This window comes from Aphelocoma coerulescens, chromosome 1A, assembly GCF_041296385.1.
Source record: "Aphelocoma coerulescens isolate FSJ_1873_10779 chromosome 1A, UR_Acoe_1.0, whole genome shotgun sequence".
Classification (NCBI taxonomy): Eukaryota; Metazoa; Chordata; class Aves; order Passeriformes; family Corvidae; genus Aphelocoma; species Aphelocoma coerulescens.
The window spans coordinates 45,047,914-45,063,928 of NC_091014.1; positions in this window are offsets into that span (position 1 = coordinate 45,047,914).

The window sequence follows — 16,015 nt, forward strand, 5'->3', positions numbered from 1 at the left end:
AACTGCAGGTGGATACCATATTTCGTACAAGGACAACCCATCTGTTCCTCCTGTGGAATCAGAGAATGATATTTCACAAACCTGAGAAAGTTTAAGAGCCATAGGTTTATACAAGAATATTTTTGTATTTTAGAGGGAAACATGTTAGATTTTAAAACATATTGCAAACAGGCTTTTGTTTTCCAACTTATTTTATACTGCTAGACATGAGCTAACACATAGCACTCAGACCTCAATGCTGCTGTTCTTCTTCAGCCAAGTGACTCATTCATTTTTCTGCCTTTTTCTTTAACTATCTTATGACCACAGTAAAATATCCTTAATAAAAACTTTAGCCTACACATCAGATTCAAATATTATCTTTGAATCATATCCTTTTCCACATTACATACTAAGTTCAAAGATTACATACTTGAGTTCAAAGATTCTTCTGCAAATCATTGGAATTGATTTGGTCTGGAGATTTTCTTTGGTGGTTGAATGTATGTTTGTTTAATAAAAACACATCCCAGGAATGGGTTTTCAGCAGTTTCTGTCAACTCACTTCATACATTTGTTCATTTTTGCATTTACAACTTTCTCCTGCTTTTCAGAGTCTGGAACTACTCAGCTTTATGTTTTCTGTTTCTTAGTCCATGGATGTAGTTCAAGAATGCATCTTAAGGTTTGGATGAGATGTTACTTTCACCCGGCAAAGTCAAAAAATAATGCATTAAGAAAGCAACTGTTTAAAGTGTATCTTAGTGCTTCCATAAGAACCTTCCCTTATCTCTAAATGGAGGATATCTTCCTTTTAAAGAGAGGCATCTTTTTTTCACAGATTTGGGTAGGGAAAAATGTCAAATGTGCATCTAGAAAGCATGCAAAAGCCATTAAGTGTCTTGCGTGTTTAATTGCATTTGAGTGTTACTGTTGGGGGTAGAAATTCAAGGGTTTTGTCCATTTTCAACTTATTATCTTTATGAAAAGTCATGGTACAGAATATGTCTGGGCTGGAGAACCCTAACAGTTTCCTGAAGAGGAGGCTGGAGGTGATCTTCTCCCAAAATCTGCTGCTCATGCCTGTCAATTTCCACAGCAGTGAAGGTTACTGGGAGCAGGGAAAAGCCAGTGCCCTTCACCAAGAACAGGAAAGACACCAAACAATTACAGACCTCTGTGCTTCTGCAATGCCCCAATTAGCAAACAAATGTGCTCAACACAGAGTGCCATGTACCAGTGCAGCCCACAGGGAGTGAATGTTATGCTTTTGGATGTTCTGACATCGTGCCTGTCTCCGTGGTGTGGGAGAACCATTCACACACTGGGAAACGTGTTGGTGACAGATCATAACTACATTACTACTTGAATGGTGCCAAGAAGTGAATGTGAAGCAGTGGGATTACAATAGTGAATTAATCTAAGTGAGAGACTGCATGGTATCAGAAAGGTAGAAGTGGACAAAGCTGCTGTTGTTCTGCATGTGAACAAATAGAGACCAGATGGAGTTTCTCATGCACAGAATGATATTTATCTGAAAACTACTTCATTAACTTTAGTTGACTAAGGAAACCTAAACTGTGACTTGACTACAAATGTAGCAACAAGCAGGAGCACTCAGCAAGAGCTCAGTTGGAATAAAAATGTATATTTCATACAGAGAGAGATAACCTTTAAAGTAATACCAAGGTTTGCTCTGTGGAAGAACATATATCAAGGTGAGGAATGGAGCATAATTTTTGTAAATAGAATTTTTAAAATTGCAGGAAAGACACTAATCATGCTTTCTCTATGGATTTTTTTGAAGGACAAGCCCAATATTATGATAAATTAATACATATTTTGAATTCTCAGTAGCAGGTATAGTTTTGCATTTGCAGTACAAATAGAATTGTACACTGACTGCAAGTACAGGATAATCCAGGTTTAATATATTTTTGGCACAGTTGTATTTATGAACCAGTTTTTCTGTACATCCAGTATACATCCTTTTTCTCATTCTGATAACAGAAATACAAAAGATGCATATCTTTATAATTTACAAATCATATTAAGCAAACTGACGATATTTTGCAATTAACATATGGTAAAAGCTTAGGTCATATAAAGTTCAGCTGAGACTTGTTCATTCATATAGTTCCTGTCTTGCTGACTGTTTCAAATTAGCTATGGAAATTGCACAGTCAAGATGAAGTATCGCATGCCTTCCAAAGTTAAGATATAAACCAATAGATTTTCCTCCCTTTTTAATAAGACTTTTACCATCTCTCTCCTCTGTTATTTAATACTGTTCCTTTGTCATCATTTTTATGCTTTTCCTAATCTTACTGTTCTGATTCATGAAGCTCTCACCTCATGAGCCTCTGTTTGGGAGAGCAGGTAGGTACTACAGCCCAGCAAATGAAGGTATTGTTGCTTCTGCATCAAAGGGTGGGAGTGTGGTTGGGTGATTTCTTTTTTTGTGGCCCTATTTTGTGTTCTGTGTAGGGGTTCTTTTGGTAGCTGTCAGAAGTCATGAAACAGCATGTGAATGAAGTCTAGCTAATTTCCAAGGAATACACAAAATAATATGTAAATTCACCTATGTCATCTAAGTTGTAAACTGCTTATGAGTATACTTCACACTGATGCTTATGAGTATACTTCACACTTCACACATATGATCAGGACATATTAACAATTCACCTTTACAGCTACTGTGCTCCAGTTTTTCTTCAAAATTTATCTTCCTTTTGTACCTTATTTATTCACTTTTCTTTGATGGGAAATATGATCAAAACTTATTATAATCTAATTTTCTTTGCCTTGTGATATATGAATAGAAATACTTCTTTTATGTGACCCAAAGTTCCTTTTTTTTTTTATTCATTTTCCTGCCTGGAGATGGCCAAGTCTAATAGGTTGTAATGAAAGAATCTGAAAGCAGAACTCACAGCAAGAGTATCAATTTGCAGTGGCTGAGATCCAGCCTTCAAATATTGTTGAGTTACAGTGTCACTATTTTGTTTCTACACTCATCAGTGATACCCTCTCTCCTTTTTCTCTCCTGTAAAACTGCCTTCTCTATAGCTTCTATGCACTTCTGCGGAAATGGAAGTTCTTCCCAAGCTATTTGCTTTTAATACCTTTTTTCCAAAAAGACTCAAGTTATGGAAACCTAATAGATATTATCTAAACCAACTGCTGCTTTGTTTTCATCTTAAACCTATGCACACATCTGGTACACAGAACCAAGAGATTTGGGTGGCCAGGATCAGGAGTAGGGTATTTGTGTCATGGGAACATACAGCCCCAGAAAAATCCCTTGTTGAACTATTCACATTGCTACATAAAATGAGTAGAGAGGTTTTTCCTCTGATCACTCAGAATTTAAATTAAATATTACTTTTAAGATGAAATGAAGGTTAGCTCATTTTATTTGGCTACCAGCAGCAGGGGTTACAAAACCTCCATTAAGGGAAAAGGCTGTTCCATGGACTACCTGCAGCAAGCCACTTAATTGTAAAGAGGTGACATAGTGTTTATACATGATGTTTTCTATGTCTCTAAATAGTAAATATACAGCCTTGTAGCCTATATATAGTGAACAAACAAAAATATTATGTTGGCTCAGATCAACAGGAACAATTAGTTAAGTATTTTTTGTAAAATTCTGCAGCATTTTGAAGATATTCCTGAAGGTTTGACTCATATTTAACAAGTTCCACTAAAAACAACTCAGTTCCAGATTCTGGAGGCTGTCGGTGTTTATTTTTTCATATGAAAACTTCCATTCCTCCTAATTGAAATTTTATTTTTTCAGCCTCTACACTGGGTTTACATGTTAAATGGAAAGTGTTAGAGCACATACTATAAGCATTACAAAATTTGTGGTGATCCAAATCCTTCTTTTCCTTTCTCCTAAAAAGGAAATACCAGCTTTGGAAACTTACAAAAATGGTAATAGGGTTACAACCTATTAGCAGACCACAACAGATATTTTAGTTGAGCATGAATCTTTGTTTTTGCCCTTCCGAAAGACTGCTCACTGTTTTGTTTCAAACTTGACAGTGTCTATATTTTAGCACTGTTATCCTCCTCTCCATTGCTTTTCAGACTGTTTTTTATTTGATTCAGATGCTCAACAGCAAAATTCCTTTGATTTGATTCAAAACTTGATCAAATTTTTTTATGATGGGGGCTAAACATGAAGGCAAGGGTCTGTTTTTAAACCAGACTCCTTAATATATACTATATGTTTTGTCATAGCATTTAAAATATTCTGATCCACGTATAAAAGAAAGTTAAGTGCCCCTGGAGCATGAGACAAATCAAATGATTCCCAGTGTAAAGAATCCCAGAGTATCTCAAGGAGCTGTTGAATTCGTGGGAGAGTTGTGGTTGCAGGTGAAAATTATAGCAGCATCTCCGTATTGTAAACAGTACAGATAATTCATGGAAAAGGAAGAGTTGGACTTGGCAAACTTCGTTAGTTCGCTGCCTATTGTTTGTATATCATACTAAACACCTTCCCATAATCTAAACATTATCAATGTCTGCATTCAGATCACTGCAGTTTAAGGCCAGAAGGGATGTTAAATCACCTGTATTCTGCTCTGTAACCAGAATATAGCATTTGGCCTTCTTCTAGTTTATGTGACCCTGGACTTAAACAGATCCACTAAGTGATAAATCGTCTTTCCTGCGAAGCTGGGACAGTTTGGGAGCCACTTAATGTGCAGCTTTTAAAAATACTGTCCATTGTCATTTCTAAAATGAAGTACCTTGGACAAATCTACTGCAACTGCAGAAGATGCTTTGCCAAGTTTAAAACCTCATGAGCAAGTAAAGCTTACTACATAATATCTATTATATCATTGTCTACCTATTAGTAACTATTTTGATGTTAGTTGTCACTTAGTTCATTACCAACTGAATGCTGTATGAGATTTTATTTTCCCTAGGACTGGTGGCAGGTTATTAGCCTTGAGGTAGAGCTATTAAAGTCCATGAACAGTAACACCACATCGGTGTTCTGGTATTCCCAGGCTCATAAAAATGGACAGTAAAGGAAACAAAGAACTCTTACATGTCTTCCTGAGATGTTTAAGTACTAGCTATTATAACAACTAAATCTAAAAGTATTTATCACTAGCAAATATTTTTTTTGCTTTTTTTTTCCTTGAGAAAGAACATGATATAATAAAAATACATCACTCTGAAAAAACAAATCTACTTCTGTCTAATTGCAGAGAAACAATGATTATTTTTGTTCATATTCCATTGCTAACCATTGTCTTGTGTTTCTTTAGGTGTGCTTCTATAACTTTACTAGAATTAATTTTCCTCGTCAAAAGCTCCATCTTCTTCCAACTGTCTTCAGCCATGCTGTCACTGTCACTGATATATTCAGTGAAACTCTTATTTTTTCCTTATTACTAATATGTACAGGGACACTATTACATATACTTAATCTTTCTTTTTTCTTCATGTCTCACAATTTTTTCCCCCTCTAATTACATTTTTTCAACTGAAACCAAGCAAGTTATCGCTGAAACTGGCCTTTTTTTGGGTATTATATCAAGAAGCAAAAGGTATTTGAGGACACACTCTTAAATTCTGTTAAAGTATAGGTATTCTTATTTTTCTTACAATTTTTTCCTCTCAGAAAAATTTGTTCATCCTTTTCCTGTTTGGAGACATTGAGCTCATCTGAAAGACTGGCTGGAAATATGGTTTTGGCCAAATTAAATGGTCAGCTTTGGCAAACACAGATTCCAATCCAGTGATTTAATTATTTTTTGTAAGGGGATCCAGAGTGGATTAACCTCATGCTGTACAAAACACCTTTTGTCTTAGGAATTGTGCAGTGTTGAGGAACTCTACTAATGCTTTACTCCAGGCTGCAAGGCACTGCTAACAGCATCTCACAATATCATATTTCCCCTTAGAAAACCTACTTGTTTTTTAAGTTACTCCACCTTATATCTCACTAAGATTGCCTGAACTTCTCTGCGAGATGCAGACCATCTGTTATAAATGGTGTCAGGTATGTGATGTGCCTCACATTTTGGTCCTGAGAGACAGCAAACCCAGGCATTTACATGTGTGACAGGAGTCCAGGCACTCCTCATGGTCAGTGGGGTGTAATAAACAGTTGTGGTGCCTGGGGAGTGATTCAGTTCCCCAGCACAGACACCATAACAGTATTCTGTTACCTAAAGGTAGGTATCTAGTATTATTTGAGAGGATCTCAGGTGTCTGGCTCATCTTTACAGATTATGAGAGACAATTTTAACACTTGTGCCTTTTTCAAATGGTAGCTGATGGCAAAGCAAAGAACTCCACAGGGCTTGATAGCAAGGCATCTGCAATTAGGCAATTGTCTGCTGTCAAAGGGTTTCAGTCAGGTGATGAAAGAACATCTAACTGTTCTCTGACAGGCCCTGGGCTGTACAGCACAGCCAAGGCGGTCTGGTTACTGTGACTCAGGATTCTGAGGAGGTCTGTCCTGTCCTGAAGTAGTAGCAGGAGGCCAGGCACATATAAGCAACCCAGAATGACATTAGACACTTATCTTTTGGAACCTAAATTGTGCTTGTGGAGCTCCAGTCCAGGAAATAATCAGTCTCCTAAGTAATAGCCTCACTTTCTGTAAACTGCCTGACTAGTATTTTCTCCAACAATTTTCTCTGCAGTCTTCTCTTAGCTGAGTATTCAGCAGAATATGTGCAACAAAATGTCACAGAAATAGAGCCAAGTAAAATGAGATGTACAAGTCTGGAAATAGTCATGATCTATTAACCCACAGGTATTTTCCATTTTCTTACCACCTCTAAAAATCACAATAGTAAAACAACCAAAATAAGCAGTCCTCTGAAAGGTCAAATAAAAACTTAGAAGACAGTTCTCTGTTTCCATTAGACCATCACCTGAGGCCTTGCTGAACAGTTTTCTTTTTCTTCAGTCAAGCAAAGGTATTCACATATAACATTATAAGTTATATACATTGGAAAGGAGAGAAACTATTCAAGACATTCTGTGTCACAGGTGTCCATAAACTTATTTTGAATGGACACCAATGTGTTTAAGGTCTAAGCTGATCTCCATCCAAGTCAAGAATGGCCCAGCTGCACTAACTTTTCCATCATCCTTCAATGTTTTAAGGAGAATACAGCATTTCCCAATTAAACTTGTTCACCTCCCATAGATTTCAAACCTCTGTCTACTTAGCCTAAATCTTTTTTCTTCACATCATATTTTTTGGACTTCAGCAAGAACCTAGCAATTGTATTTGGATAATTCTGTATCTATATGTTTGTACAAAGGTGTGTCTGTTTGTTAAATGGCAAACTGAATTGGATCAAAAACTGGAGTCAACATCCAGCCCTTTAGCTTCCCAGTAGGCCTTTTAACGCTTTTATAACATTTTAATTTTTTTTATATATGAATACATTATGCTATATAACAGAACATCATTTTGAAAGATGCTGCATCTTTTTGGAATAACAATAGAAAGCTAACTCAGAGAGAATGTCTTCCCTTCTCTCTTAGCAATGGCTTTTGGATTATGGGTATGGAAAGTAAAGCACTGCAAACAGATACAGTAACTCTTCCAAAGTCTCAGTCAGATCAGAACCCCATATTATCAGCTGTTCAAAGATATAAAAAACTACAGAGATACACTTTACCATGAAGGATTGCAGAAAGCATTACAACTGACAGGGACAAAAAAGTAAGGAAAGCACTCAGATAGCAGGCAGATTAACAGCACTTTCAACATTTGTATAGATAAATGCAAAATATTGATGTCCCAAAAAAATTCATTGTATAAAAGGAAATCAATGACTTCTCTCCCCTTTAGGCTTTACCTACACTAGAAAATCACATAATGTCCCTGACACTGGTAAGTTATTCTTCACAGAATTAGGATATTAGAATGGGTTTTTGCATGATTCTAGTCTGAACTGAGCAATTCCTAACCAGGCTTTGGGACTTATCACTCCCACCAGAGAGCTTAAATGAAGCCACCGTGTTTCATAAGGCAAGAAAACCTTACAAAAGAGATGGGGCTAAGCTGTGCTCCAGGCATGGAAAATGGCATGATTTCACTTAATAACACAAATGTATCTTTAGATTCTGGAGTATAACCTAAGCCACCAATAAGAAAGTAGACACTCAAGTCCTAAGGTTTCTGACATGCCCCGATCCGCAATTTGAATTTTATCAAATTATAATTTCATAGTTCCACCATTTTCTCAAAACTTATATGTGTTTGCATGTGTGAGTTGTATTCAGACTGATATATTGATATATTTTGCTTTACACTAAGGTTTTGAAGAAGATACATGGACTATTTTTAATTTTCAAAGGAGAAACAAGATCTGATTCCAAGATTTAGCAGAGTAATAATATTTAAGTAGAAAAGCTGGTTTCACATAGAACTACTGACACAAACTTAGCTGCAGCAGTAACAGTGAGCAACACTATAGTTTAGGTCATTTTCTTGGCCCATAGAAAACTTCTAGATAGATACAGATAATAACAACTTGCCAGTTGTGGTGTAGCAAACCCATTGCTCCTATTCAGTCTCATGAAAATAGAATGAGACCTAGGATCACATATTTGTAATAACTTTACTCATAAAGGGAAGGGTTTTACACTGTGTTTTAGCAGTTAAATCTTTGCCATTATTATGGACCTTATAGCACAACCATAATTGAATAACCCTGAGACCCATCAGATATGTGTTATCTCTGAATGGTTACTTTTCCAGGGAGCCCATATCAGGCTCATTCTTTCAAGCAAGTAGGGAATAAATGTGCAGGCGATAGCCCACAAAATTTTGATTCAAAACTTGGTGAAGGGAAGAAGGTGTTAGCTTTACCAATTAGCAGGAAATCCTTCTTCTGAAAGTCACCACTGATGACTTGTCACACACTCTCCATAAAACATTTTTAGAAATGTGCCTTCCAAGGCCTTGGAAAACATGGTTTGGATTCCTAGTTAACTCAGGTGATGTTGAAGATTTTACTCCAGCCTCATCCACATTCTCCAGCCACACTGCCCCTACCCATTTTCCAGCAGCTGTATTCGAGCTGAATCCTGGTCCTAGCTCTGTTGCAGGTATGCTGTGCCTAGTTTTGTACCTGGCATTATATTATTGACTTGATATCCGAGCTGGACCTTAAGCCTACCCTCTCAGTGGGCTTCAGTTGCCGGATGGTTGGCCCACCGCAGTTCCAGTCATCCAAACAGCTTTGCTGTGCTTCATTGTGTGCTGTGGGACTGTCACCTCGCTCCTGAGGCTGCTGCCCTGCCTTGTGTAACTGCTGGCTCCCAGCTTGCCTCCCCTTGCACAGCTGCTCTCCTGCTGTAAGCTCAGGGAAAGGACAAGGAATTGAGCTTGAATGGAGCTCCTGGACAATGAGTGGTAGAAGTCTAGGTGGACAGAGGCCCTAGAAGAGATGATCATGGCAGCAAGAGCCTACTGGTGTACTCAGGGCCCTGATATTGCATTTGGAATCACAGAATGGTTTGGTTTGGAAAGGACCTTTAAAGATCATCTAGTCCAACTTCCCTTCAATAAGGAGGGACACCTTCCATGAGGCCAGTTTGCACAAAGCCCAATCCTCCCTGGCCTTGAACATTGCCAATGATGAAACATCCACAGCTTCTCTGAGCAACCTGTTCCAGTGTCTCACCAGCCCTAATTTAAAAAATTTCTTCCTTGTACCCAACCTAATTCTACCATCTTTGAGCTTAAAACTATTGCACCTTATCCTGTCGCTGGTAAAAACGTCTCCGTCTTTCTTATCATCCTTCTCTATATAGTGAAAGGCTGCAATAATATCTCTCCTTAGCCTTTTTTTCCCTGGAACAATTCCAATTCTCTCAGCATGTCTTTGAAGGAGAGGTGTCCCAGCCCTCTGACCCTTCTTGTGGCTCTCCTCTAGTCTCTATCAGCTCTTTCCTGTGCTGGGGACCCCAGCACTGCCTGCATAACTTCAGGTGGGGTGTTCAGGAAAGCGAAGCAGTGTCACCTCCCTGGACGTGATGGCCACGTTGCTTTTGATGTACCCCAGGATATGTTTTACTTTCTAGGCTGCAAGTGCACATTGCTGGTTCATACACAATTTTTCATCCACCAGTACCCCAAAATCCTTCTCTGCAGGACAGATCTCAGTCTATTCATCACCCAGTCTGTACTGGGATTGCTTCAATCCTCAGGAGGTTCACATGTGTTCATGTACTACTTCACATGCTCTCATACCAGCCCAGAAGCTGTCCATGAGGTAATCAAGGGGCTAGAAAACACTCTTATCTCATCTTCCTCACTTGAAATGTGAGGGAGGGTGGAGCCAGGCTGGAGGCATCCTCAGCTTCCTCCTCTGTAGGACAGAGCTTTGGTAAATGGGACATGTCTTTTTCTCTTCCTGTTAATGCTATTTATTTCTCAGCTCTGTGGAATAATCTAAAATCCTTGTGCTGTTGCATTTTTTCCATAGTATGAGACCATTTCCTCTGTCTAAGACATAGGGAACATGACAATCCTGTGTGTCAGAATTCTAGCAAGGAAGTTCAAAGGGAATATTACCACTTCATTGTAATTTAGTCCTTTGACAGCAGTAAGGAGACAATCTATTTAAGTTTTTCCACAATAATCCAAGTATCTGTATCTGTTAAAGAGAAATTCAAGCAATCTTCTCTATCTCTCTGTAATCTACACATGCAAAGGCTCCCTGTAAAAAAAAAAAAAAAAAAGGTTGGCATGTCTTTAAAGAATTTGGTGCTGAAAACGAGCAGTAAAGGGTAGAAAGCTAAAATATAGTCAAAAGGTTAATCTTTTTGTTTCATTTTCATAATGGCATGATGGAATACTAAGTCACTCGAGGTTTAGGATCTCTCAATCACTCTGTTAGCCAACACTTCAAAAACAGTGCTTTGTTTCAAGAATTCATTGCAATGTATCCATGTTTTCCTTCCATGTAAGAATGACGTGTATGGACAAACCTCTGAAGGTTTATTCTCAGAAGGGAATAAGCCTTTGAAGCATTTCAGTTGTCTAGAGTTTCTAGCATAGGCAAGAAGTAGTTAGAATTATTCTGTCTTTCATGTCAAGTTTATTTTATACATCTTTAAATTTCTTTTATTTTTTTTTCTACACTCTGGAATTTGGTTTATTCTTTACAAGCTTTTGATTCCTGCAAAGATTCAATACCTTGAAATTAAAAGATTAAAGGATTCAGCATCAGAATGCTACATGATTAGGTTTAATTGGTTCTGAGTTTTTCCTGTTGAAAGGGCTTTCTAACATGCCCTTAGTAGCATACACATGGTCCTTATTTTCCATGCCTTTATGTAAGGATTTGAACACTTTCAAAAATTACTCTGTAGAGCAGGGCTAGCCTAAGTTATCTCAGCTAAAGTCTTCATCTGGAAACAATAATGTAACTTGTATAAAACTTTAGTTTCAAATACAGCAACAAAATCCTTAAGGCTTTTTTATTCAATTATAATATATACTCCAACATAATAGTTGAAAATGAATAAAAAGTGTAAGTAGGATTTATCATAAAATATGTACTTCAATGCTGCTGAGACAATTAAAGAGTTGGAAAAAATTTTGCTTGATTTCATGTTAAAGATGAATATAGAAGGTTTTGTAAATTGTAATCTTTTATACCGAATCGCATTTGGAAGGAACCTCTGGAGATCATCCAGTCCAACTCCCCTGCCAAGGCAACTTAGAGCAGGTTGCACAGGAACTCGTGCAACTCATGTTGAGATGAAACTTCTGGTGGTTTAATTTATGGCCATTGCTCTTTGTCCTGTCACTGGGCACCACCAAAAAGAGTCTGGCACCACCCTCTTGACACCCACCTTTGAGATATTTATGTGCATTAGTGAGACCCCCTCTCAGTCTTCTCTTCTACAGACAAACAGGCCCAGCTCCCTCAGTCTCTCCTTATAAGAGAGATGCTCCAGTCCCTTAATCACCTTTGTGCCCCACCACTGGACCCTCTCCAGTAGCTCCTTTTCTTTCTTGTCCTGAGGAGCCCAGAACTGGACACAGCACTAGGACTGGCCTCACTAGAGCGGGGTAGAGGGGCAGAATCACCTCCTTCAACCTGCTAGCCACACTCTTCTCGATGCATCCCAGAGTACCATTGGCCCTCCTGGCCACAAGGGCACTGCTGGCTTGTGGTCAGCTTCATCCTCCAGGACTGCCAGGTCCCTTGTTGCAGAGCTGCTCTCTAGGGCATCAGCCCCCCAGCCTGTGCTGGTACTTGGGGTTATTTCTCCCCAGGTGCAGGACCCTACACCTGCTCTGGTTGAACCTCACTACGTTTCTCTGCTCAACTCCAGCCTATCAAGGTCCCATTGAATGGCAGCACAGCCTTCAGCTGTATCAGCCAACACCCCTCCTCCCCAGTTTTGTATCATCAGCAAAATTTCTGAGGGCACATTCTATCTCTTCAGCCAGGGAATATCCAGAATAAAGCATTACATATTCTACTCTCCATTCTGCCAACAGCTAGGAGCAGCACAACCTATCGATTAATATTTGTGCATCTAAACAAAATATCATGCCATTTATAACTAGAAATCATCATTTTCAAGTATTCACCGTCTCTTCTTCTGGGTGTGAGCCAAAGACAATACCTGGGATATTTCTTGGGACAAAAATTTCCTGGATGAAGGTGATATAGACAGTTTTTTTGGTTTGTTTAAAACCAGCCTTTTGTATTTAAAAAATGGACAGCATATTTTTTAAAATTTCTCTTCAAAATTTATGCCCATCTGTATTTTTCAGTTCCTCTGACTGAAAATATTGGAGCTATTCATGTGAATAAGTGTTTGCAGATGCAAGGCCTACAATTATTGCTGCTTTTCAAAAGCTTCTTCACTGTGTTTCATGCTGCAGACATACACATGGATATAGAAACACAACCATCACTGCTTCTCATCAAGCTGTTATAATTTTGTTATTAGTTTGCTGCTGTAGTCTAAAAACATCTGTGAATTATATATATATATATTCATGCATATATATACATATTTAGAACAATACAATTTCTCACAGTTTTGTCCATTCTTTCTCCCACAGATTTAAGTCCAATTCAAGCAGGCAGTAACAGAGCATTAACATTCTTCTGGTCTGCTGACTTAAAACACCCACATAGAGGTAATCTCCAAAGCTTTCAAGCAGCATAATGTACACATTGAGTAAGGAAACTGGCTGACAAAGCAGTTTTGAAGAAACCACATCTTTATATCTCAGAAAGGAAAGTGTGCAGTTTAACAGGCAGGGTAAACAGCCTTCTGTAGTGCCTGTATCCAGACTGATCCTCTCATGCACTTATGGCACACTAACAGCCCTGAACTTCCAGAGCAGGAAGCAGGGCAGGAGGCCAAAGGCTGGTTTGTGTCACTTAAAATGCAGCCATTGATGAGTCTAGCTGTTTGAGTGTTTGTGTTGAGTGTAATCCAAACAGCGAAACAGTTTTTGTGCCTTTTCAGGACATCCGCAGAAACTGTGTTATTTTGCAGATGGAGCTGCTGGAGCATTGTTAAGGTTTTATGCTAAAAATTATCAACTACTTTTAATTTCACAATTTCATTTGAAGATGAGGCAGTTAATATTGAACATCTATCTGACAGCCCATGTTTGCCCTTCAGTGCTCTGCAACTTTTCACTAATATGACTCTTTAATTTATTTTCCTTTTTATTGAATGAACTACTTTCAGCTAAATTAGGGCAACTCTTTTGAAAAAATCCCAAAAATCACAAATGTAGGCCAGTCTCTGAAGCAAAACTAACTTCAGAGCAATGTGTGCATATAGACAGAATGAGCAAAAACCCATCCTTGTTCAAAGCAAGCATAATTGATCGTAGGTATACAAAAAGACTATTGATTTCACAGCTCTGAACCTCTGGCTTAATAAAAATAGAAAACCAAAACAGCAGAGTATGTGAATTTGGGTACCCTCTTCTCATAAAGCCTCATAAACCTTTTTCCTTCTGGTTTTCTCTAATTAACAGCAACTTTGTTGCTGTCCCTCAGTGACACTAGATGGCACTTCAGAGTAGTAGTGGGATCAGAAAGCCTGTAATCATTTTTAGTTATTTTGCATATGATATTAGAGATGTGTTAAGTAAATGCTTGCTTTGAACAAACACAATTTGTCAGCTTTCTCCTATTTTTTACATATAAGTATGAGGTAGAAAATGCTATCTGTTCTCAAAAATAGCTAACATAAGCAGAAATAGTTTGTAGCAGTCGTTCACTAGCAGCTCAAAAAAAACCCTAAAAAAAAACCCAAAACAAAACAAAAATAAAAACCCAAAAGTCCCCCAAACCAAATTATGGGCCAAAGAGCTGTTGCCAGACCTTGTGTTTAGAGGATTTTAGGAGCAGTTTCTGGAGGCAACTGAAAAAATGTACGGTCCTGGAAGTGAAAGCAACACAATGATGCCAAGGATTTAAGAGCTGATCCTTTCCTGGAAATGAAATTAGACTTAGTGTCATTTATACATCAGCAATTGAGTATATGATAACTGTCCATAACCTGGTGCACTTTAGGAGAAACCAGACTAAAAGATGGCCACACCCTTGCTGGAAGTAAGGGATATGATGCTTTAGGCTGCACCAGGAAACAGGAGTATTATTCTTTAAGTGTTTGAGTCCAACAGTTGTGACTATTTACTGTCTTCATACTTTACAAAGAAATTGAGGATGCACTGTTGGGCCCAAAGGCTTTCTACCTTAGTTCTCTTATTTCTTTCCACCCAATTGTTTATGGATTTTTTGTGTTTGTTTTTTTCCTTTCTTTCTTTTTTTTTTCTTTCCCTGTGTTTTGTTTTTTTTTTTTTTTTTTTTTTTTGTTTTTTTTGTTTTTTTTGTTTTTTTTTTTAAGTGGAAGAGCCATCTGGTTTGTATTTCTATGAAAAGTAGTTTTAAAAGTAGTGGGCTTCCTGCTGCTTTGAAGTCTCTGCAGATGCTGTGTATGGATAGAATCCTATCAGTCAAACATCACTGGTGTGGCTGCACAATTTATGGAAAACCAACAGTGTGTTTACCTTTCAAATTTGTCATGATCTTGCTTAGGTCTCTTGTTATAGGATTTGCTCATTCTGCTTCATTGAGCAAGTCTGGGAATCAGGAAAGTCCTGCTATCTTTGCAGCCCTTGGTTGTTAGCAGGGAATATACTTTATGAGGAATAACTTCTGCTTTAGCAGCAAGCAGCAAGCTTGATAGGGAACATATCATGAGTACTACAGAGGAGGACCAAACTCAGGTATTTTCTTCTGGACTTATAGCTTGTTCTAATTTCAAAGAAAAGTCTTAGTATGTGATATTTTAAAACTATGGATGGAGAAATGGAAAGCTTGTGCATATGTTTATATGGTGCTTTATGTAATTATTATTTGTTGTGTGAATCTCTTTCTGTAACCATGTACATACAAACCCTGTGGAGTTTTTCAAGCTAAGACAATGCCTTTGTTCTTGCTTGAAGTGCCAGTGCTTAGTTTTCTGCATGAAGTCTCTGTCTGTAAAATAGCTGATATCCAACCAAGAACCAAAAGGAAAAAAACATAACTGCTGATTTTCTGGAGGGTTTTCCCTCCAGTGACAGAAAGATATCACATACTGTTTGTTTTATTTAAAAATAACACTCTGAAAATGTGAAACCCAGAAGAAAAACAGATGGAAAGCAGAGAAATCATTGGCTACTGTGTGAAGAAGACATCTCAGAACAGTGCAAGCATGCTTTTTCTGTGTAATGGCTATAGTGAGTCATAATTGTTTCCAATTATTTACTACTGAATAAATGACAGCTATAAAAAGACTATATTTGTTTGCTCAAAAAAAAAAAAAAAACCAAACCTATGAAAGTTAGGCATGAAAAAGTTCCTTGAGGCAAAAGAATTTCACACAACTTGTTCTGTCTTTAGCTATCATCATGCCAAAGATGTTCAATTTTCAAGACTTAATTAAAGTTCTGACACACTATGTTATGCTATCAAAACAAAAGAAGAAAGACAAACAC